Source organism: Malania oleifera, chromosome 11 (assembly GCF_029873635.1).
Source record: "Malania oleifera isolate guangnan ecotype guangnan chromosome 11, ASM2987363v1, whole genome shotgun sequence".
Lineage (NCBI taxonomy): Eukaryota > Viridiplantae > Streptophyta > Magnoliopsida > Santalales > Ximeniaceae > Malania > Malania oleifera.
Genome location: NC_080427.1, coordinates 59,377,069 through 59,402,314, shown reverse-complemented (window position 1 = coordinate 59,402,314; position 25,246 = coordinate 59,377,069). Strand labels below are relative to the sequence as shown.

The 25,246-nt window shown below is 37.4% G+C and overlaps 1 long non-coding RNA gene across 2 annotated transcripts in view; it reads left to right on the top strand.

The window, feature by feature from the left end:
• The first annotated feature begins 1,828 nt into the window (after positions 1-1,828).
• The window catches only part of LOC131167846 (uncharacterized), a 32,415-nt gene continuing 8,997 nt past the window's right edge, over positions 1,829-25,246 (top strand). For both annotated transcript variants that reach the window (XR_009140165.1, XR_009140164.1), the window contains exon 1: positions 1,829-2,183. This is a non-coding gene — a long non-coding RNA (uncharacterized LOC131167846). The remainder of the gene's footprint in view (positions 2,184-25,246) is intronic.

Genomic DNA, 25,246 nt, shown 5'->3' with positions numbered 1-25,246 from the left:
TGATTGTGTTTTTCTATATATTACAAAGTTGGTTGTTGCATTGTGTGATTCGGTTTTCCGCTGCATATTCATTTGCGCAATAACCAACTCTAGAAAATCTAATTTTCTTGAAGGGGTAACTCTTGAATGAGACTCCCTTATGTTTTCTAGCCAAGCAATGAGCACGGTTCTTTAGTGTAGCATTCTTCAAACCAGAAAGTTGATTCTTACTCGCTAAACAGTTAAGTCCCTTTTCACTCATATGACTAAGCCGTTTATGCAATAACTCAGTTGAGTTTTCATTTTCTGTCACATTAACAATGCGTCTGAAAATTGAAGCATGCATCAAATATAGATTTGAACACTTCTTTCCTCGAGCTATATCCAAGGAGCCTTTAGTCAATTTCCACTGACCCTTACTAAAGGTGTTACAAAATCCCTCATCATCGAGCTTTCCTACTGAAATCAAATTCAAACGAATATCCGGTGCATGCCTGAAATTTCTTAGCTTCAGCTTTGTTCCATTGTTAGTCTCCAGACTGGCATCTCCCATGTCGTCATTACCCATTTTCAGTACCCTAAAATTACCAAGTGTATAAGATGTGAAGAATTCCTTCCATGAAGTGACATGGAGTGAAGCGCTAGTATCTATCACCTAACTTGTCTCATCACATGTTAGGTTGATCATATTCTTATCATAAACAACCACCAGATCATCAGAGGTAGTAGTAGCAACACGATCAGTACTTTCGGGATCTTTCTTCTCTTGTTTAACACTACAACCCTTGTTCTCTTTCCTCCATTTGTAATAGTATTTATTGATATGGCTCATCTTGACACAATGATGACACTCAAGATTTTTGTATCTTGATCTCGACTTACTTTGGCTTTTATCTCTACCCTTTTTGCTTTTGTATTTACTTCTCCCTTTATTTTCAGTAACTAGAACCTCAAACGATCATGAAGAACCCTGAGACCTTCTTCTCACATCTTCATTCAACACACCATTCTTGGAAAATTCTAGAGTTACAACACCATGGGAGCAGAACTAATAAGTGAAACCCGAAATATTTCCCAAGAATCTAGTAGGGTAGCAACCAACCAAAGCCCTATAATTTTTACAGACACCCCAATTTTAACCCGACCTCTCTTTTTTTGTTTCGAGAGGATCTTATATAATAAGAAGTCGACTTTAAATCCCGAAAATTGAAGAATCCTTTTTGAAAAATCTAATTGAATCCTGAGTCTTTAAAATTGTTCTTTTAATTTTAAAATTGAGTTCTTTTAATTTTAAATTGAGTTCTTTTAGTTTTGAAATTGAGTTCTTTTAATTTTAAAATTGAGTTTTTTTAGTTTTAAAATTGAGTTCTTTTAATTTTAAAATCGAGTTCTTTTAATTTTTAAATTGAGTTCTTTCAACTTTTAAAATTGAGTCCTTTATATATATATATATATATATATATATATATATTAATATTGAGTCCCTTATTTTGAGTCTTTGTTATTATTAAAATTAATTCCCTTTTATCTTATTCTTTTAAATGGGGTCTTTTTTTTAAAAAAGTTGACTCCGGATCCTTCTATTCCGGGAATCAAGTTTCTTTTTTTTTTTGACCGGGTCCTTTTTTAGATTGAAATTGGGCCATTAGAGGAGTGCATGGGCCATGCAATTAAAAGTTCATGCAAACCAAAAGATAAGGATAGGGGTTTAGGGATTTTTGTGGTTGACAAAGGCTTACAAAAAGGAGGCATGCATAGGGGATTTAAGGAGAAGAGGCAGTCGTGCCCAAGAACACACACACACAGCCGTGAACACAAAAAAAGAGGCTCTCTCTCTCTCTCTCTCTCTCTCTCTCTCTCTCTCTCTCTCTCTCTCTCTCTCGGCATACCCTCTCCTGCGCAGCCTCTCCCTGCGCGGCCCCAGCCTCTTCCACGGCCAGCACCACCTCCTACAGCTCCTCACGTAGCACAACCTCCTCCAGCCGCAGCCACAACCTCACAGCAGCACCCCCTGCAGCTCTCCTGCGCAGCACCACTCCCTTACACCGGCAAACTCCTACTCCCTCACGGCCTGCTAGCTCCCCAGCTACTCATACAGCCAACACCACCTCCTGCAACTCCATAGCCTGCAGCCTCCAACACCAGCGGCCGTCTCCCTCTCTTAACCTCGTCCAGCCGCAGCCCTCTCCTCTTCTCCTCCAAAGGTATATTTTTATTTTTTATTTTTACATATTTTGGTATTGTCTTGTTTAACATTTGTTTATGTGTCTTATGTTATGTTGTTGGTTTTTTTTTTTATTGTGTTTATGTCCATTGTGATATTTTAGGGTTTTTAATTATTGTATTTTATTGTACATTATTATTTTTTTTTATCATTAGTATTGTTTATGCATTTTTAGGTTTTTAATCATTTTCATATGTATTGTACATTATTATTAGGTTTTCTATTTTATCATTATTGTTATTGTATTATTTTTCATATTATCATGTTTAATATTTATATATTATTTAGGGTTTCTTATTAATATTGTTCATTATATTTAGGGTTTTGATATTATCATGTTTATATTTATCTAGGATTTTTGATTATTATTGTTCATTATTTAGGGTTTTGATATTATCATGTTTATATTTATCTAGGGTTTTGATTATTATTGTTTAAGTAGTTTTTAGGTTTTTGATTATTTCATGCTTATAATACATCTAGAGTTTTTGATTATTGTTGTTCATTATTTAGGATTTTTTATTATTTCATGCTTATAATATTATCTAGGATTTTTAATTATTATTATTTTTATTGTATGCTAGGGTTTTTATTATTATGGGTATATTGCATATTAATTTTAGGGTTTGATTTATTTCCAGGTTATTATTGTTTTAATTGTTTCCATTGTTATGTATATTGCATATTAATTTTAGGGTTTGATATGCTTCCATGTTATTATTGTATATTTAGGGTTTCCTTTATTGTTATTGTTGATATTAGGGTTTCTTTAGGGTATTGATTATTGTATTATTATTATTAGGGTTTCGTTCATCATTGTTTTTATTACACTTATGTGACAAAAGGGTTTTAATTATTATGTATTATTATGGTATGTGTTATATTATTATTATACTATGTGGTATATTGGTATGAGTATTATTATTATTATTATTATTATTATTATTATTTTTTTTATTATTATGTTATGTGTTATGTGTGTGTGTGTGTGTGTGTATATATATATATATATATATATATAGGTAGGTGTATTGTTATGGTATGTGTTATTATTATATACATTAAGATATGTGTTATTATTATTATGGTATGTATTTATATATTAAAGTATGTGTTATTATTATTATTATTATTATTATTATTATTATATGGCATGTGTATTATTATTATTATGATAGTATATTTTATTATGATTATTATAGTATGGTATCATTATATGCATGTTATTAATATTACGGTACATGTTCTATATATTATAGTGTTATTATTATAGTAGTGTATTATTATTATGATGTATTAGTATTATTATTATTATCATGTATTTTTAGTATTTTGGTTTACACTATATGTTTATATTTTGTATTATGTATCGCGGTATTTATTTTTAACTGTTTTTGTATTATATTATTATGTATTTTTATGTGGGTGTGTCCATATGATTATAAAAAGGGCAATTGACATTTTAGGTTTGACATGTATTAGCTCTGAGGGGGGTTTTTCTAATGAGACCCCCCTCTTTTGGGGGTCTTATTAATAATTTCTAATTCACACCCGATTTTTATTATAGGCTTTTGTTTTATCTATTTTTAAAAAGGAGTAAATTAAAAAAGGTTATTAAAATTCAATTTGGAGATAATTCTTAGTTAATTAGGTACCGTTCATAGAATGGGTGCGTTGAGGATGCGAATACCTTCTCCTAACATAACTGAACTCCCGATCCCAATTCTGGTATACGCAAAATGATACTATTATTAATTGAGTAGCAATCATATGTTCTAACCGCACCAAAAATGGGTTAGTGGCGATTCCAAATTCTAAATTTTTCTAAAAAATCACACATAGTTTTACACCCTCGCCTTCCCCAGTGCATGCTCTGCTCCTGGGACGTCGTGACAATTTCATCATCAAAATTAATGCCCATACCAACTAACTAATTCATAACTCCTTGAAATTCACTCAGATTATTAGTCACAAATGTCCCTTCTTTATATTTCAATTGCATCATCCTTTTAAGAAAGAATAACTTATTATTGTCGGTCTTTGAAGAATATAAGTTTTCAAATTTGTTCCACAAAGTACGTGCATGTGTCTCTTGATCAATGTGATTTTAAACATTTTCCTCAACGAATTGCCAAATAAAATCACACACCTGTCGATACTCAAACTCCCATTTCTCATCAGTCTTAGATTCAGACTATCGAAAAGTAAGAATAAGAAGATGCAAAGCCTTCACAAATAGAAGATCTTTCATTTTATTCTGCCACAAACCCAATATCTGATGCTACAGTGCTTGGATGACGAATCTGACAATTCAAAATCAGTGTCTATGAGTCCTCTATCAATTGACAGAGAAAAAGATCGATCGAACCACAGATGACCCTCCAATCATCAGTTGATAAAAAAAATGCACACTATTGCAAAAAATCATATTTTCTCAACATTCTTATCGTTAAAAAGCCAATATCTGACGTTACAATCCTTTGATGATCAATCTAACTGTTCAAATTTGGCGCTTATGAGTCTTCTATTTACTGACAAAAAATTAGCTTGATCGAACCATGGATGACCCTCCAATCGTTGGTTGATCAAAATTGCTCACTATAGAAAAAAACTCATGTTTCTCAACGTGTTTTTCCCTCCTTTTGCCACACACTCTCTCAAATTTTTTTGATGGAATTCTACACTGCCAACCCAAATTTTATTTACTTAAATGAGATGTAAAAAAATGCCTCTAAAAAAGTCCAACAAAGAGCACAAAGAAAATTGGCTAAAGGGTTGAATGGATTTCTCCACATAGGAGGGATACCCAAACCCAATTGTAAATGCACTGATCAATTATGTTTTGTGTAAAACATGAAGAAGTTCCAACACCACCAAATTTTAAGTCATTCTCTAAAATCTAAATGTTTGCTTAAGCTCATATATAAATATATGCCTGATATAACCCAAAAATATCCTCATTAAAGAGGAATATCGGTTTTTGATTCCCTCAATAAAACGCCTTTCATAACCAACAAGAAGACTAAATCACCGACATTGAAGGGGGGGGGGGGGTTACAAAACCCCCCAAATCAATGTCCATAAAGTCTAGAGTAATTTCTGCAAGTGCAATAATGCGCTTATAAATGTCATATCGCTAAAGGGTTAAACTTCACCACTATAAGAGGGGGACGTGGGGAAGAGGTAAGACCATGTCATTCATACCCATTCTTTTACTGTTACAATAAAACTCTCGATAAAGTCTCTTATTTAGACATCAAAGTGATCTCCCATAGTACACCCCGAGTCCTACAAGTCGTTTATACTTTCTCTCTTTCAAGTGGTCATCATCAAGGAACGTCTCCAAAGATTGTTCAATTTTATTCAGCAACAGTTGGTATCATCAGTGGGAACTTCTTAAGAGGTTTTCTTTTCTGATCTTTGAATCACGACTACATCAAATAACTCAAAGTCAGAGCCTGTCATGGGTGACTAGTCACCCCAGTTCATACACTCCACACCAGGTGACCATTCCGGCGTGACAAGATGTGAGTTCCTTGCTTTCCAGAAAAGGATGGAGGACATGTTTAGTATGATCCTACAGCAAAAAGATCATAAGGAACTTATTCCTACCCTAAGTAAGCAGATCTTGAGTCACATGGGAAGGCTGCAATCCCACAAGAGATCGATGAAAGGGCTAACCTTGCAAAAAAGGTGGAGGATGCAAACAGTGTGGGAATCAATGAACAAAACTCGAATGAATTGGAGGAAAAATTCAAAAAAATTGATCAGTTCGAGAAAATGATGGAGTCTTGCAGCAACCCCTCCTTCGAGGAGTCCTCGTTGAAATCTTCAAACCCGCCCTTCACTAGAGAGGTAATGAACGTTCCCCTACCTAGTAAATTTAAAATGTCTAGACACCTTTAAAGTGTTAATGTAACTACAAGATGCACCAGGTGCAATCATGTGTTGAGCATTTGTAGCCACTCTAAAAGGAAATGCCAGGGTATGGTATCGGACCCTGAAGCCTGGCTCTATTGATTCCTTTTTCAAAATGGAGTAGCAGTCCATGAGACACTTTATCAGTAGTCGAAGGATAGCAAAAACTTTGGCTTTGACAATGGCTCTCCAGCTAGGGGATTTCTTAAATTCACTGGGGAAGAAACCTTCCGCCAATATAGGAGATCTAATGGCAAGAGCTCAAAAGTACATCAACTTGAAGGAGGTGATGGACACGAGGAGAAGCCAAACTGACCTAAAAATTAAGGGTTTGAAAGACATGGAAGAAACCACCAGAGCAGGGAATAAGCAAGAGAGTAGCAAACCACTGAGCTGTTCAAGGGAGTTAGGACTTGTAGCTAAATTCCAGTCTTACACCTCCTAAACATCTCCTGAGCAAACTTCTTGATGCACATCAAAGAAAGAGGATATGTTTTGTGGCCGGAGCCTATACGCGCACCATCATATAAATGGAACACATCCAAATTCTTCCAGTTCCACAAGGATCATGGGCATGATATGAAAGAATGTGTCCACTTGAAGAATGAAATTTAGGCCTTCATAAAGAGGGGATATTTATCAAGGTTTGTGAAAAGAAGAGACTGCCAAGCAGAAGCTCGTGAACATAAGAAGCTAGATGATGAGTATAAGGGAGAGCAGATTGTAAAGGAGATAATTGCAATATTTGGCAGACTAGTAGGCGGAGGAGATAGGAAAGATGCCTGAAAAAGGTACGCAAAATAGGTGCTCATAACGAAATGAAATGGGCATAATCATAAAAAAACAAAAGCAACATAATATTATCACCTTCACTAGAGAAGATGAAAAAGGTGTGCAACAGCCTCATGACGACGCCTTGGTTGTAACGACCAGAAGAATAATATAAAAAGAAAGGGAAATGGAAATAGAAACAGAAGGAGGTAGTCGACGACATTGTATTTTCAATGGGATAATCCCAAGAAATTTTCCAGGCCTCGTCGACGAACGGTTTCGTTGACGAGGGTTCTTCAGGATATCGTCGATGAAGTTCCATCTCGTCAACGAGAAGATACAGAAAGAGGATTTTTGGAAGCCTGAAATTCATTGATGAAGGTTGAATTTCGTCGATGAACTTTCTACAAGACTCATTGATGAGGTGACATGACTCGTCGACTAATCCCACAGTATAAATAGGGTTAAATGTGATTTTTCAATTCATTTTCCTGCGCAGAACCTCTCTCTTTCTCTCATTCTTCGGTTTCTCCTCCTTCTCTTTATGTTTTTGGGTCGAATTTTCACCGGTTGGACGATCCGAAGCCACCACGACACTCCTGGGAAAGTTCTCTACAAATCTATTGGAGCGGATCGTCGGTGGGGCTAAGTTGGAAACCATCCCAAATCCAGGGTATGACTTTCTACTCTGTATTTGGTTATTTGACAGTTGTAGAAAGTACAGTATGCATAAAAATACTGAACTTTAGTTTTGGGGAATGTTTTTCTTAGGGTGTTGAACGGGGAACCCTGCGGGTGCATGAGTATTTCTTTTAGGGGCTTTTCAGGACACGGGTGAGGGGATAAACTAAGCTAGTTCTTTTATGAAAATGTATGTATATTATTACAGCATTTGATTTCAGGAAAATAAATATATTTATATATGATTTATATTTGGGAAATACTACTGAAAATGATGGTATGATAAATATGCAAAAAACATGTTTCGTGTGGCATGAGTTGGAATTGATATGAAATACTGTTTTCTGGAAATGTGTTAACGATACAGATTTTTATAATGGAAAATCGGTGTACGAGCCGAGATTTTGATATGATTTTCCGGCGTACAAGCCGAGTTATGTGTATGATTTGCCAGTGCACGGGCTGAGCTATGTATATGATTTGCCAGCGTACGAGCTGAGCTATGTATATGATTTTTCAGCGTACGAGCCGAGCTATGGATGTGATTTTCCAGTGTACAGGTTAAGCTATGGATATGATTTGCTAGCGTACAGGCCGAGCTATGGTAAAATGTGAAATATCGGCATACGGGATGATGATTTTCATGATATACGTATATATGCAAAACAGTATGATTGATTTGATAATTAATGATATGAAATATCCATGTATCACAGTTTTGGTATATGTTATATGATATCAGAACTTGGTTGGTTTGGTTTAGGCTAGCACTTGCACGGTCCATGGTTATCATGATCATGATATTTGTGTTAACGTCATTGTATGGAGTGTTGTGAGATTGGATGATTGATGTGGTTTTTAAGAAGAGTGTGAGCACCCCTAGTGTACGGACCAGGTTTGGCAGACCCATCAGACTTACAGACTGTACTCTTGACTTGGCAATGGTCAACCAACCATTGTCAGGTCCAGCCTTCGGGCCATACAATCCAGTCATGTGGGGGTAATACATGACAACAGCCAGCTAACCTACCAGGAATATTTTTATATTATATTTTATGAGATGAAATATGATTATGAAAATGCAGTATGTTCTTCCATGCTATGATGATATCTATACATTTTCCCAAATATGACATAACAGTTTACTAAATATGTTTCTATATGATATATGTATAACACGGAATACTCATGTTGTCACACACTAGTATTAGTTTATTTCCCTTACTGAGAGGTCTCTCACCCTGAATTTCATAAACATTTCAGGAGCCCCTGATAGGAGAGCAGGTAAAACTCCGCTATTATAGTTCTATTGATCTACCCTCTCTAAAGGGTAAGTTTTGGTGGGGACGATTTGATTTTTGTGAAAACGTCCCTAGATTTTCTTTTGGGATGTATAAACTTAAATACAGTGGATGTAGTAACTCTGGTATTATGATGGATGGTTTGTTTTTATGATATATTGATTTTATGTTTCCTGCTACTTAGGCTTTTGCATTGTGTTTCCGATGTATCTCTGGTACCCACCGGTCCAGGTGGATTATGATCTGCTAAGTTTTGTGATATTGTATTTATATTATGGGAAAAAAAATATGTGGGAATTAAGCAGGTCGTCACATTGGTAGTATCATTACTTGTTGCCAATTATCGAGTAAGGAGGGTGCTGGTGGATAACAAGAGTTCATTAGACATAATCTTTCGGTCAGTACTCCAGGAGATGAAGATTGGAAGAGAGTGGTTGAAACAAATCTCCACACCCTTGGTGGGATTTGGAGGAGACGTAATCCATCCTTTGGGCACGATAACACTCCCTTTGGCATTGAGGACACCTCCACAGCAAATTACCCTTATGATAGATTTGTTGGTGGTTGGCCACCCTTCTGTCTACAACATTACATTGGGTCGCCTAACACTCAATGCAGCCTAGTATGTGACCTACACCTATCACTTGAGGGTAAAATTCCCTACCCCACATGTAGTTGGAGTTGTGAAAGAAGATCAGACGGCGACATGCTACTATTATGTGATGGGGCTGAAGGGGAAGAGAGAGGGACGGGAGACCCTAGCAATTGAAGATCTGGAGGTAATAGGGGAATACCCTAGATTAGCATGCTAGATGAGGATCTAATTAGTGTTTTGATAAAGGGCAACCAGGAGAGGTATGTTCAAGTGGGGAGCCAATTACCAGACTCACTAATAGATGAGTTGATATGATTATTGAGTAAATATGCAGACATCTTTGCTTGGTAAACCAATGATATGCCAAGAATCGACCCCATAGTTATTGAACATAGATTACATGTGGATCTGAACCATCAACCCATGAAGTAGAAGAAGAGAAGTTTTGCACTAGATTAAGTCAGGGTAATTGATGAAGAGGTAAATAAACTTTTAAAAACTAACTTTGTGAGGGAAGTCAACTATTTGGAATGGCTCAGCAACGTGGTCCTAGTGAAAATTCCAAACAGAAAATGGTGGGGATACATTGATTTTATAGACTTGAACAAGGCATGCCCTATTTTTCCTCTTCCACAGATCGACTAGTTGGTGGATTCCTCATCTGGACACGAGCTTGTGAGAATCATGGATGCATACTTAGGTTATAACCAAATTTGTTTGCATCCCTAAAATGAAGAGAAGACTTCATTCATCATCGAAAGGGGGCTCTATTGCTACAGAGTGATCCCCTTCGAATTAAAAAGTGTAGGTACAATCTACCTGCGGTTGGTAAATAGAATATTCAAAGATTTTTTGGGGCACACCATGGAAACTTATATAGATGACATGCTAGTGAAAATTCTAAAGGCGGATGAGCACTGTAGGGATTTGAGTGGGGCATTCGAACTACTGCACAGGTATAAAATGAGACTAAATTTATCTAAATGTGTATTTGGTGTGTCTACAGGAAACATTTTAGGGTTTCTGGTGACCCACAGGGAGATAGAAGCTAACCCTGATAAAATACGGGTGTTGATGAAGATGAGAGCTCCTCAAACAAAAAAGGAAGTCCAAGTTCTAACTGTGAGGATTGCCTCGCTAAGCAGATTTTTCTTTTGCTCAGGAGATAAGTATCTGCCATTCTTTAAAGAATTACGAAAGGTGGGACAATTAATGGGGAGAAGAGCACAGTAAGGTTTTAGAACAACTTAAGTATTACCTTAGTTCTCCACCCCTCATGATGAAAGCAAGAACTGGAGAAGACTTTTACTTATACTTATCTCAACTTAACATGCAATGAGTGCAGTCCTGGTCCAGGAGGAGAGCAGGCAACACAAACCCATATGCTATACAAACAAAGTGTTATGCGGAGTAAAGATCAACTATACGGTAGCAGAGAAGGCAACCTTCACAATCATCTGTGTAGCCCAAAGGTTAAGACCTTACTTTTAGGCACACGTGGTGATCATGCTTACTGGCTTGCCACTAAAGCAAATCCGCTAGAGACCTCAAAAAGGATGGTAAGGTGGTTGGTTGAGTTGGTGGAATTAAACACCCACTACAAGCCAAGACCAAAAATTAAAGCCTAGTTCTTAGCTAATTTTATTGTGGAGCAGGTCCATGAAAATTGAAAGGAGTTAGAAGTTTGGGTGTTGCATGTGGATGGGTCGTCAAATAGGGCCGAAGGGGGAGCAGGCTTAATCCTTACAGCCCCAGATGGTTCTGAAGTATTGTATGCATTGCGGTCGGAGTTCGCAACAACCAATAATGATGTCGAGTATGAAGCCTTACTAGCAAGGCTACGGCTATCAACATCTCTCGGAGTAGAAAGTCTTCGAGTCTCGAACGATTCCTAGCTAGTGGTTGAGTAGGTGAAGGGTGAATACGAAGTTAAAGATCAAAATATGAAAAGATATGTTGACTCTATGAGTCTGATCCCGTTTTACTTATAAAAAAAAAACCAATGTTTCTTACTTGTGCACTGAGCTTCTTGAATAGGTTCATCCTTAGCACACATTGATGGTAAGAACACAAGGAAGCCATATGAACTTCAAGATCAAAGCTTACTTATGGCATCATAGAGGAAAAAGAATGAAAGACCCTTTTTATTATTGTATTTGCATTCAATTCATTTGGTTTGTAAGTTAATATGGTTTGTAATAATTGAATCACATGCATGAGAGGATGCATAAGCTCAAAAGACCGTAGAATGACCTTAGGGATCACCTTCGGTTGACCGAATTTTTGGGCTTAATTTAAAAGTCTAGGTCGTAGACTGACTCTTGATCCCCAAGCACCTCATGAAAAATCCCCTATAACTCAAATGTTATAACTATATGAATATGCGTGACTACTTATCAAAATTCGGACCAAAATTGAAGCTTGAAAGGACATCGGCAGACCGAACCTAGGGCATTAAAAACGCCTTAGTTGACCGAATAGGTAAGAATCAACAAAGTTGACTGTGGTCTGGGCGACAAAACCCAAAATGAACACACTGTTCACGGTCGACTGAACCTAAGGGGTGTCACTTTTCATCTTCTCCAGGCACCCAAACTCTAAGCTCAAATATACCTTGAGTGACCAAAGTATGACGTTTGGCAAACTGAACTGATAACAAACAACTAAACCTCGATTGTTTGGAAAATTGCCTTGGCTTCAACCAACCGGTCTCACCCTTGGGTACCCAAACCCAAAAGTGCACTTTTCTCTGTGTGTCTATTCGGGCAACTGGTCCTAAGAACTAGGCAACCGAAACTCTCGGGTTGCCTTATTTTTTTACCACGTTAAGCTTGGGTTATTTTTAATTAACTTTCATTAAACTTTTCAGAATTTCCCTCCATGTCCCTAAAGGTCTAAAATTAAGAGAATTCTATATATACCCATTCATTTAGAGAGATTAGGGATGAATTAGCAATAGAATTTGCAAAAATTCTCTCTGATTTTTCTTGCGCCCATATTGCTTATACTTCATATTTCCAAGACAAATTTTTAATACTCTCTCATTTTATTCTTCTAAATCTTTTTCAAAATAGAGAGTTATATTTTTATTGTGCTCCTTTCTTGCAAAATAATTGCAAGTTAAAGTGAGTTTGATTCTCACTTGTGTGAGCTTACATATATTGCTCTTAAAGCTTTCAACTCTCATTGCCTTGCATTGTTTGATATTTCTCTTGGAGAGTAAAGTTAGGGTTTTTCTCAATATATTTGATTAATAAATATTATTTGAGAAGAACTTTTGTTAGCTTCTGAGTCTTGACATCTTCATTTCCATATTCGAAAGCTTGCTTGCAATATTTGATAAACTACTATTGAGCAAGCTTGGTCCCCAAATCTCAGTTGTGCTTAATATTTGAAAAAATATTATTGTTGAGATTCTTACCTTGAGATTCAAAGTTCCTTTGATATTATATACTGATTATAATCTTTCTAAATCAAAGGTAGTCACTCTCACATATACACATTTACATACATCTTTGGAGAGTTGAAATCTCGTTAGAAATTATCTCACTTGAGCATATATTCCTATTATATGTGAGTGCATATTTGGATCATAATATTGTACAAATATTTTTGTGTTAAAAGCACCTTTCATTATACTCAAAATTTATTTTGATCATTTGTAATTTAGGCATGGCCTAAGGTAGGTCTTCTCCGCCCCTTTAAAGAGAGGTTGTAAGGGTTGAGGTCAGCCTTGGTAATTTGACCTAATGTTGTAAATGGTGTTGCTCCACTCGTTAAGTGAGCAATAGTGGTAATCCTCGGGCTTGCAAGAAGAGGCGAGGACGTAGACAGTATTGGCCAAACCTGGATAAAATATCTTTTGTCTGCTCTTAAATTCTTGCACTTTAATTTCCTGCACATGTTTGCTTATATTTAATTTATTATGAATGTGTGCATGATTTAAATCTTGTGAATGATTGGGATAAACTGAACCTGCTATACTGGCTTTGATTATTTGCTCAGTTAAATTATTGTTGGGTAATTGGTATTTGTTTAGATAGACCCTAGGTTGAGCTATGCTGTCGGTGATTTGGATTTAACCTAGGAAGGATAATTTTTTAAATACCCAATTCACCCCCTCTTTGGAATACACCAATTCCAACAAGATATTTGGCAAAGGCACAAAAATATATCCAAACGTTCTCTCAATTTACCATCGAGCACATCCCCTGAGCAGAAAATAAAAAAGTTGATGCACTAGTGAAATTAGCTTCAGCTTCAAAACCAGATTGGGAGAATGTCATCTACTTGGAGCGAATAGAGAAGCCAACTTACGAGGAGACTAATGGTAATGTAGCAATAATAAAAGAGGATTAAGAAGACTGGAGGACCATCTTAATACAGTACCTTCAGGACGAGTCTCTACCAGAAGACAAAAAATAGTCTCTGAGGATAAGAAGAAAGATAGCCAAGTATACATTTATAGACCAAGAGTTGTATAGGTGATTCTTGATGTTGTCATATTTTCAGTGCTTGGGCAATAAGGAAGGGAATATATGTTGAGGAAGATTCATGAAGGGATATGCGAGAACCATTTTGCCAATAAAGCCTTGACCCAAAAAGCTCTATGACAAGGGTACTATTGGCCCAATATAATAAAATATGTGATAGAATTAGTAAAACGGTGCGACAAATGCCAACAATGTGCTAGCATACCATACTTGCCAGCTAGCATGTTATTCCCCTTAACCAGTTAGTGTTCCTTCAATCAATGTGGACTAGACATTCTGGGGTAGTTACCACAAGCAGTTGGACAACCAAAGTTCTTACTAGTGGCCGTCAACTACTTCACAAAATGGGTGGAAATTGAAGCTCTATCCCATATAACAGAGTGCAACATCACCAAGTTCATATGGGCTTCGATGATATGAAGATTTGGAGTGCCCTCGGCCATAGTGACGGACCACGGAAGGTAGTTCCAAAACAGCCATTTCAGAGTGTTAACTTTTTGAGTCCGTCTCCTGTTTTGATTATGAAAAAACACAATATCTCATCTATGTACTAATTGTATGAACATGTTTACTTTAATAAACACGGATGACAGATGAGAAATGGAAGCCGAGAAGCAATTAATGGAGCACATATTTCAGCACATTCCATGAAATTGCAGAGGAGCAAAGCATGAAGTTTTCACTTATTTTAAGTTGTATTTTTATATTTATCATTCAAGTCTATAATAATAATCCAAAATATGTAATAATTAATGCATGACAGGCATGGTAGGAACTATAAGCTCAAAGACCTTAGACAAGAAGGTCGACCGACGTCAGGTTTTTAGGCTAAATTAAAAAGGCTCAAACCATTAATAGACCCTAGGTCCTTGCATAGAAATTATGCTCAAAATCAAGACCAAAAATTAAAAATTGTTAGGGCTTTGGGTGAACAAACCTATGCGTTGAAAACACCTCTTTCGATCGAACATGTGAAAAGTCAAAATATTGACTGAGGGTCGGGCGACTGAATCAAAATGAACTGAATGTTCTCGGTTAAACGATCTTTTACTGACTGACTTTTTCTCTTGCTCTAGGCGCAACTTTATATTCATTTTCACCTCGAGCAACCGAATTGGCTAGTTCGACAAACCGAACTATGTGTCAGGTGACCGAATCTCTAGCAGTTTGGAAAATCTCCTTGACCAGCCACTGACTCACTCGAAAAATGAGCAGCTCGAAAGCTATCCCAAGTATAGGAGTTCTGTCGTGTAATATTAAGCCCAAGAGCTAGATTGTCTCCTCAGGGAATGTGTTTTAATCTCAGATTTTACATTCTTCCAATCGAAATTAAAAAGGTACTGAACTCAGTTCAGATTCGGGTTTTCAAGATTGTGGAGACTTAAATGAAAACACAAATTAAAGTCCTAAAACTATCACGCACGGAATTAAATAACAATAATGAAAACCCTAGTCTACTTAAGGAAACATTAGATCATACTAACTAAAAATGGGAACTTTAAACATGGAATTAAAAATACACAATGGAAACTAAACTAGACACACACTAAAAAAAACCGAACCTACTAAAAATCGAACCTTTAGCACAATTAAAAGATCAAATCAAGACTCACAATTTAAATGCAAACATGAACTCAACAGAAATTTAAAAGACGTAAACAATAGCGGAACACAATAAAAACACAACCTTTACTAATCATAGACCCTAACTAAATCGAATTTCGACAAAAAAAATATCTGAATTTAATTAAGAATGCTAAATTAACATAACTATCAATTAGATAAACAAAGAGATTAATTTAACAATAATGAAATACCCAACATTACTCAACTTAAAAAAAAAAAAAAAAAAAAAAAATCCAAAAACATTAAAAAAAAAAAAAAAAAAAATTTATTTAAAATTCCAAGATTCAAAGAAAAGTAAATAAAAGAAAGAAAGAAAGGAAAAGAGAGAGAGAGAGAGAGAAACAAATCCACAAAGCCGTGGCAGCAGCTGCGGCTGTGTGTGGGTTGGTTCGCGGCTGTGGCGTGGACCAAGGAAGGCAGCTGGCTTCTTGTGGAGTCGTGGAGTTACAAAGCTACTGCCATACCAGAACAGGGGTTGGAGTTGCTGCAGCCGTACCAGAACAAGGGCTGGAGTTGTTGCTGGTGGCTAGATGGCTGCGGCTGTTGCAAAGTGGAGGGGCTGCTATGTGTGGCCGAAGGGACTATTGCTGCTGTTGTGGAGAGAGGGGTTGCTATGGAGAAACAGGGGAAAGGGGAAGAGAATAGAGGAGAAGAAAAGCAAGAGAAGCAGCAAGAAAGGAAGAAGGAGAGAAGAAGAAGAAGATGAAAAAGGTTCGAAGAGAAGAAGGAACAGCGGAAGAGAAGCTGCGAGAGAGTGAATAGAGAAAAGCTAAGGGAAAGAGAAGGAACAAGAGGAAGAAGAAGAAGAAGAAGGAGAAGAAGAAGAAGAAAGGAGAAGAGTGGTGCGGCGGGCACACCCAGAACAGGGTAAAAAGAAAGAATAAATAGGGGAGGAGGCTTGCCCTAACCCACGACCCGGATAGGAGACCCGGCCCGAATTGTTATATTTTTTCATTTTTTTTCATTCTCTGTTCATCGCAAATCTGACTCTTCTGGAGCTCATTTCTCATAAAACTCAAAACATGAAAGTTGTAGATAATCCTTTCCTCTTTCTCTAAAAATTTGAATTGTTTCGATCGGAGCTCAGACGGAAAAGTTATGCACAAAATACAAACAGGTGTTGGTTTTGGTTTCCGGGAATTTTCCTGCGACAAAAAATTACCAAAACTTCATAAATAGTACAATAAAGTTCAAGAATGATGATTTTGACACTTTATTAAAATATTGAATAATTTTGGACATTTAATTAAACATATAAACCTTAAAGCCCGGATTAAGATGTCCAATTACGCAGTTTTGACGCGTAATCACACCCCGCAACTAACGTTTCGCTAGTCTTTAGCAAATGACATGAATGAATCTCAGGGTGGTGCCTACAACTACAAACTCCGGTGATCATGAAATCAATGCACATGCGATATAACTATACCACTTCAAATACAAGAACATAACTGAATTTCACACAAGCTCGTTCATATTCAATGCACACGACTCCGAAGCATGTCACTCATGCAAGTTTCATCGTTTATATGTGATTTGAGAGCAGTATACTCACATGAAGTTAATCAGTGGCACATTCAGAGTTAATGCAATCATATAAGTTTGAGTATAAACAGGTAAACTCTCGAGGTGTGTGTGATGTGTGTAACTCATTACACCTAGGACGCCAGTGGACACCTACAGAACGGTCGCTTTGACACGGCCTAACTGGTATACCCTCAAGAACACTCAAAGAAAATGGGTTCACTCATTATATGTGAGGAGGAGTGTCGCGATCAAACATCCCACATATTAAAAGGAACAACGCTAAGTATATGGAGTGGACTAGTCTGGAAAGGATTTAGCCTATCTATGAGGTGTCGGGTCCTTCACCCTAACATCTTCTCACCTACTCGCCATATCCAACTGAGACCACCCTAGATCAACTTACTCACAAACTTGTCGTGAATGCATCTGAGGCATTAATCGGTTGAAGAATCTTCATATGTGGAAAATATGTGTCGTCCTTGACTTTTTGTGATATGTATTTGGGTCAGCATTGACATTTCATTTCATGTGCATGTGTATTACTTATTCTTTCTTCTGCTCATTCTTCATTTTTTGTCTTTTCTTGAGCAATAAGGACAATATTAACACTTCTTTTGTAATCTTCATACCATCAATGGGAATTGAGCTCGAATAGGGGTCCATGAACTAAGTCTATCTCTAGGGGTGGCTCAGCCTTCACATTTTGAGTAGGCTACAAGACCTAGGTTTCTATCTCCCCACTAGGTGTCACCTCTAGGCTAGCAAATCAAAAACAGAGACTAGTGTACAAGGAATCATCCAAAAAAAAAAAAAAAGAATTGAGTTCCATGAACTCTGATTTGATATTAACGCTCAAAAGGACGATAAATAGCTCAAGGATATCTCACAAGGTGTCATGGTCTCCACGGGTGCTCTCTCAGTGCTCACAGGAAACCCTAAGTGCAATGAATTACGTGAATGTGTTTATTCAGTCTCGTGAGATGCCGTGTAAATACAAGAAATTATATAGCCAAATTAACACGAATGTACTACCAATCAATTCTTCATGGAAGCATAAGATCATATAGAGAGAAACTACGCATGATTGACTCAAGTGTGTCATTCATAAGTTATATACAAGTATGCGAAGGGTATATATAGTGTTAAGCATGACATAGTGCAGTGTAATTCCTCAGTGCTCCTCCTTTCTTTCTCTCTCTTTTTGATTTTTTGATTTTTTTTTGTTTTTTTTTTGTTTTTAAAACCCAATACGTGTACGTACACAGTGTCACATGCGAATGCTCATCCCCCCCAATTAAAATGGAACATTGTCCTCAATGTGAAAGCATAAGGGAAATAGAAAAGATTGTGCATGCGAAAAGTAAAGCGTACCTAAGTGGTGAAATAATGAAAAACAAAGATCGAACTACGAGAAAATAGACCTAAAAACTAACTAAAAATAAAATAAGATAAAATAAAAGGAAAAGAAGGAAAAGAAAAAACATCACAATTGTCTGGCGGAGGCTCAGGAGGAATTTCGTCTGGTGGTCGCAGGTCTATAAATTGCATCGGCGGATCTCCAAATTTGAGCCGCCACAGTGGATCAGTTTTCATACCTGCACGAAAATCAGCCTCAAATGAATTAATGTATGTCAAAATACCAAACAATACGTGCGCAGGTTGACCCTCGTGTGTGGATAAGAAAGGGTCTTTATTCAACATTGTGTCTAGGAAATGTGCTTCTTTACGAACTAACAGTTGAGAGAAAGTGATCGGAATAATTACCTGCAGTTCTTCAGAAGTATTAACATTAAAGGTTTTACCTGGTTCTTTGATAATTATATGCTCACCAGACTGGTCACCCTCTTTATCGAGTGTACATATCATCATACCACTGCGAGCGTCTGCCTCCATATTAGGCTCCTTAACATCTGATTCAGGCAGGAGTGACGACTTCACAATTTTTGAGTTCGGAGTATGAGGTACCACAAGTTGGTACTCCGTATGAGTATCAGTCTCCTCATCAACTAACTGTTCCGCTTGTGGCCCCATTTCCTTTGATTTTTCTTTGACCTCTTCTGGTTCAGCCATGACTTCTAGTGCTGGGACAACTGGTTGTCCGACGATGAGCATCTCAGGTTGGGGAAATTCTTTCTTACTTCTCGAAGTAGTGGTAACCTCTGCTGCCTCAAAGAGATCATCGTGCATTTGTTGTTGTGGTTGCTGGTACTCTTGAGGACTAGGCTGAGGTTCTGCGAGCAATTCTTCATTTTCTAAGATATCCAATTGTGTGCTTATCGCATTAATGGTGTCTCGCAATTCATTATTATGATCGACTTGAGTTTGCATGAACTGCTGGAGCATGTTCGCCATCTGAGTTATGCTATCCTCCAGAAATTCCGACGGCGTACAGCTCTGAGGGATCTGTGGTGGCTAGTATTGAGGCGGAGGAATATCTGGGTAGTTTGGTGGTTCATATGCATCACCACCACTAATTGTGCTGATAGGGTGTGCAGTCATGGGTGTCTGAGTGTATCGTGTGTTGCACTGTGGGACATTGTCAGCTAAGTAATCAAAGAATGATAATACTTGATCTGGATCCTCGTTGACAGGCTCTCCATTAGACATAGTCTGGACAAAACACTTGCAATCAGGGGTAAGAGCACTATAAAAATAATCAGCTAACCTCAATGAGTCAAACCCGTGATGTGGACAAGTGCGTAGTAGATCCTTGAATCACTCCCAGCAAGCCCCAAATGTCTCATCATCATGTTGCACAAAATTAAGAATCTGTTCCTGCAATTGAGTTTTCTGTAAGGGACAAAATGCATGCAAGAATTCACGCTCCATATCAACCCAATTAGTGATAAAGTGAGGTCTCAAGGAATGAAACCGAATCAGTGCCCTATCCTGCAAAGTAGTAAGAAATAAATTCAGTCTAGTAGATTCTTCAGTTCTAGCATAAGAGAAAAACATGTTACAGGTTAACTCAAACTCTGCTAGGTGCTGATAAGGGCACTCAGATTCCGACCCGTAGAACTCGGGTAGCAATGAGGTCCTCCCGCGCTGCATCATGAAATTAAACTCGTCATAAGGCAAAATAGTGGAAGAGGATGCAGTGGCATATTCAAGCTGCAAAAAATCCATTATCGTGCGTGGTGCAGGTGCAACCATTTTTCAAAACTCAAATTTTTTTTTTTTATTTTTCTTGTTTTCTGCTTTTTTTTTTCTGTTTTTATAAAACTAATAAAAATGAAGGAAAAAACGCAAATTTGAGACTAAGACCGACATTCCCCGGCAACGGCGCCAAAAACTTGACTCACTCAAAAAATGAGCAGCTCGAAAGCTATCCCAAGTATAGGAGTTCTGTCGTGTAATATTAAGCCCAAAGGCTAGATCGTCTCCTTAGGGAATGTGTTTTAATCTCAGATTTTACGTTTTTCCAATCGAAATTAAAAAGATACTGAACTCAGTTCAGATTCGGGTTTTTAAGATTGTGGAGACTTAAATGAAAACACAAATTAAAGTCGTAAAACTATCACGTACGGAATTAAATAACAATAATGAAAACCCTAGTCTACTTAAGAAAACACTAGATCATACTAACTAAAAATGGGAACTTTAAACATGGAATTAAAAATATACAATGGAAACTAAACTAGACACACACTAAAAAAAAATTGAACCTACTAAAAATCGAACCTTTAGCACAATTAAAAGATCAAATCAAGACTCACAATTTAAATGCAAACATGAACTCAACGGAAATTTAAAAGACGTAAACAATAACGGAACACAATAAAAACACAACCTTTACTAATCATAGACCCTAACTAAATCGAATTTCGACAAAAAAAATATCTGAATTTAATTAAGAATACTAAATTAACATAACTATCAATTAGATAAACAAAGAGATTAATTTAACAATAATGAAATACCCAACATTACTCAACTTAAACAAAAAGAAAGAAAACTCCAATAACATTAAAAAAAAAAAAACTAAACTTTCTTCAATATTCCAAGATTCAAAGAAAAGTAAATAAAAGAAAGAAAGAAAGGAAAAGAGAGAGAGAGAGAGAGAGAGAGAGAGAGAGAGAGAGAGAGAGAGAGAGAGAGAGAGAAACAAATCCACGGAGCCATGGCAGCAGCTGCGGCTGTGTGTGGGTTGGTTCATAGCTGTGGCATGGACCAAGGAAGGCAGTCGGCTTCTTGTGGAGTCGTGGAGTTACAAAGTTGCTGCCATACCAGAACAGGGGCTGGAGTTGCTGCTGCCGTACCAGAACAAGGGCTGGAGTTGCTGCTGGTGGCTGGACGATTGCGGCTGTTGTAGAGTGGAGGGGCTGCTGTGTGTGGCCGAAGGGACTACTGCTACTGCTGTGGAGAGAGGGGCTGCTATGGAGAAACTGGGGAAAGGGGAAGAGCAGAGAAGAGAAAAAAAGCAAGAGAAACAGCAAGAAAGGAATAAGGAGAGAAGAAGAAGAAGAAGAACAAGGTTCGAAGAGAAGAAGGAACAGCGGAAGAGAAGCTGCGAGAGAGTGAATAGAGAAAAGCTAAGGGAAAGAGAAGGAACAAGAGGAAGAAGAAGAAGAAGAAGAAGAAGAAGAAGAAGGAGAAGAAGAGAGGAGAAGAGTGGTGCACAAGGCACACCCAGAACAGGGGAAAAAAGAAAGAATAAATAGGGGAGGAGGCTTGCCCTAACCCACGACCCGAATAGGAGACCCGGCCTGAATTGTTATATTTTTTCATTCTCTGTTCATCGCAAATATGACTCTTCTGGAGCCCGTTTCTCATAAAACTCAAAACATAAAAGTTGTAGATAATCCTTTTCTCTTTCTCCAAAAATTTGAATCATCTCGATCGGAGCTCAGAAAGAAAAGTTATGCATAAAATACGAACAGGTGTTGGTTTTGGTTCCCGGGAATTTTCCTGCGACAAAAAATTACCAAAACTTCATAAATAGTGCAATAAAGTTCAAGAATGATGATTTTGGCACTTTATTAAAATATTGGACAATTTTGGATATTTAATTAAAAATATAAACCGTAAAGCCTGGGTTAAGATGCCCAATTACGCAGTTTTGACGCGTAATCAGCCACCCGAACCTACTACTGAGCACCCAAACTTCAAAAATGCACTTTTCTTCATGTGTCTTTTCGGGAGACCGAACCCAAGGTTTAGGCGATCGAAACTCTCGGGTTGACCTATTTTTATCGCGATTTATTAAGGTTAAAATGGGGTTATTAGGATTAAACATGTTTTAAAATAATTTTAGAAATGTCCCCTATGTCCCAACTATCAAAATTGTAAGGGTGTCTATATATATGAGTTCATTTACACAAATTAAGCTAAGATTAAGAATTTGGATTAAGAAAAATACTCTAGATTTTTGAGAGCCTTTTCTTCACATACTAAGCCAAATACTCTTCCATTGATCATTCTATTGCAAAATCCTTTTGAGTGAGAGATTTCTATGTGATCCTACACTCCCTACTATTGCCTAAACTCTCATTGCTTTGATTGCTTGATTGATTTTTGATTGAGAGTTTAGCCAAAAGTTTTTCTCCCGATTTAATTAATAAATCCATTGTGTGGGGAAACTTTTTAGCTTATGAGTCTTAGCATTCGTATTACAAGACTCATAATCTTGTCTTGTGATTTGTAAAGAAAAAATCTTTTTGACAAGCTAGTGCTACAAAATATCTCTTGTGTTTAATATTTTCGAAAATCATTTTTTGAGATATTTGATCATACTATTAGAAATCTTTGAAACCCTACTTGTGATTGATATATATATATCGTTTCAAAGATAGTTTGATAATACACTCTTGCACTTGATTGCTTATTGACATTACATTGAGTGTTATATCACATAGTTGCACTGAGCTTATAGTTCTCATCCATTTGAAGTGCATTAGTTATTACTTGTGCATATCGGTACAAATCTGCTTGTATTAGAAGCAACTTTATTTGTACGCAAAATTTCCAGGTGTGTGCCTAAAGAGGGTATACTTTGCCCTATTAAGAAGTGTGTTGTAAAGGTTGGGGTCAGCCCTGTGAATTTGACCTAGGGCCTTCTCCGCCTCGTAAGGAGAGTGTGCAAAGGTTGAAGTCAACCCTACTTTAATTTGACCTGGCTATAAATGGTATCACTCCACCCGTTAAGTGAGCCATAGTGGAATCTTTGGGCTTGCGAGCCAAAGCGAGGACGTAGGCATAGTTGGCCGAACCCTAATAACATATCTTGTGCCTACTTTTAATTTTTCCCATTTTAAATTCCAGCACTTGAATTTTTATGTTTTTCTATTGTGAATTATTGGGTTTATGATTATCTAGAAAGATCCTAAGTTTGTGTAATACTACTGTTGATTTGGATAGTCGAACCTAGGAAGAAATTTTTAAATACCCAATTCACCCCCTTTTAGGAATACACCAATTCCAGCACAAAGCTTTTTACACTGATCTTGGCATAAAGCTACTCATTGCATAAGTGGCATATACACAAAGCAATGGGCAGGTGGAAAACATGAACAAAATGATTCTACACGACCTAAAGACACGTCTAGAGTCAGCGCAAACTAGGTGAGTAAAGGAGCTCCCATCAATAATATGGGCATATCATACAACCCAGCGAGCAATTAAAGGATAAACTCCTTTTCTGCTCGCCTTTGGAGTAGATGCGGTCATCCCTGCAGAGATAGGAATTCCTTCTTGGCGAAGACAACATTTCAATGAAGAGAAGAATAGTGAGGAGTTGAAAACAGACTTAGATTTGCTGGAAGAGAAGCCGGATCAAGTGCAGATCAAAGTTACGGCTTATCAGCAGAGGATAGCCAGATCTTACAATGCCTGTGTTAGAGCACAGACTTTCAAAGTAGGAGATTTGGTCTTAAGAAAAGTATGAAACAACCCTGCAAAACCCTAGGCCGAGTAAGTTGAAGCCTAACTGGGAGGGGTCATATCATATAAGAACAAAAATCAAACCACGGGCATACACATTGAAAGATTTAAAGGGGAAGGAGATTAAGAACACATGGAATTCTGATTTGCTAAAAAAATACTATCCATAATTCTGTATGCTTCAAAAGAAAATTACGTAATAATAAAATTTTAACATGAATTTCCATCCCCAACTTCACTACTTTCTTCATCACCCTCTTCACCATTTTCCCCTAACGGAGGACTCTTATTACCATAATTAGACGAGTAGATGCCGATCATGTTAAGGTCAGGATACCTAGTCTTGACCTACTCCCGACACCTCTAAAAACCTTCTCACTATGACTGAGATTTGTCCTCCAAGAACTAGTCAGAATTTCGGTAGTTTGAAATTGCAGCACTAGAAGTAGCAGGGAGCTCTTCCCTCTGAATTCGAATAATCTCCTCTTGGAGAGCCTTCTCCCAGATGGCAATAGAATTCAACTCCTCTTTTAAAGCTAGGTTTTTTTTTTGTGCCTCTATGGAGATTTGGTACATCTCAGCCACCTTATCTTCCTAAGTAAAGCTCATGGTTGCTAGCTAAAAAATAGCAAGAATATATATATATATATGGAGGAATAAACAGCGAAGTAAACTCATAGACACATCAAAAGCATACCTTATAAGCAGTATAGTGGGTAGTTAAAGTGAGGCCTTCAAGGAGCATCATTTTTAATTTATAAGCATCCTCCGGATATACAGAGCGTCAGAGGGCAGCACCAAAGAGCACGGGGTCTTGCAAACCTAACCCCTCAAATATAGCGGGTGGAGGTGGCTGAGAGGGGACTTCATCAGTTGTCCCAGGTATATCCTCTATTTAAGAAGATCCGCCTCATAAGCTCCTCTTCTTGCTGGCTCTTTGCCTTTTCTTTTTGGCAAGTAGGTTTTCAAAGTGACTCCAGTCCATGCCTGGAAAAAAAAAAAAGAAAAAGACAAAGGTAAAAATATATAAAGTACTACAAAGTTCACGAGAGAATGAAAGGTAAGGACCAAATGGAACAAGACTGAGGTTGCATTGTACAAAAACTCACTCCTTGAGTAGCTTGGAATAAGGAACGATCCCTTGACAGACCCCAGCTTAGAGCTCCTCAAGGATGGCTTGCTCCATGGGAGACAAAGAGGGCTGAATGTGGCGCTGTCGGGCTGAAAAAAGAAGGTAGAGTTAGACGTAGAG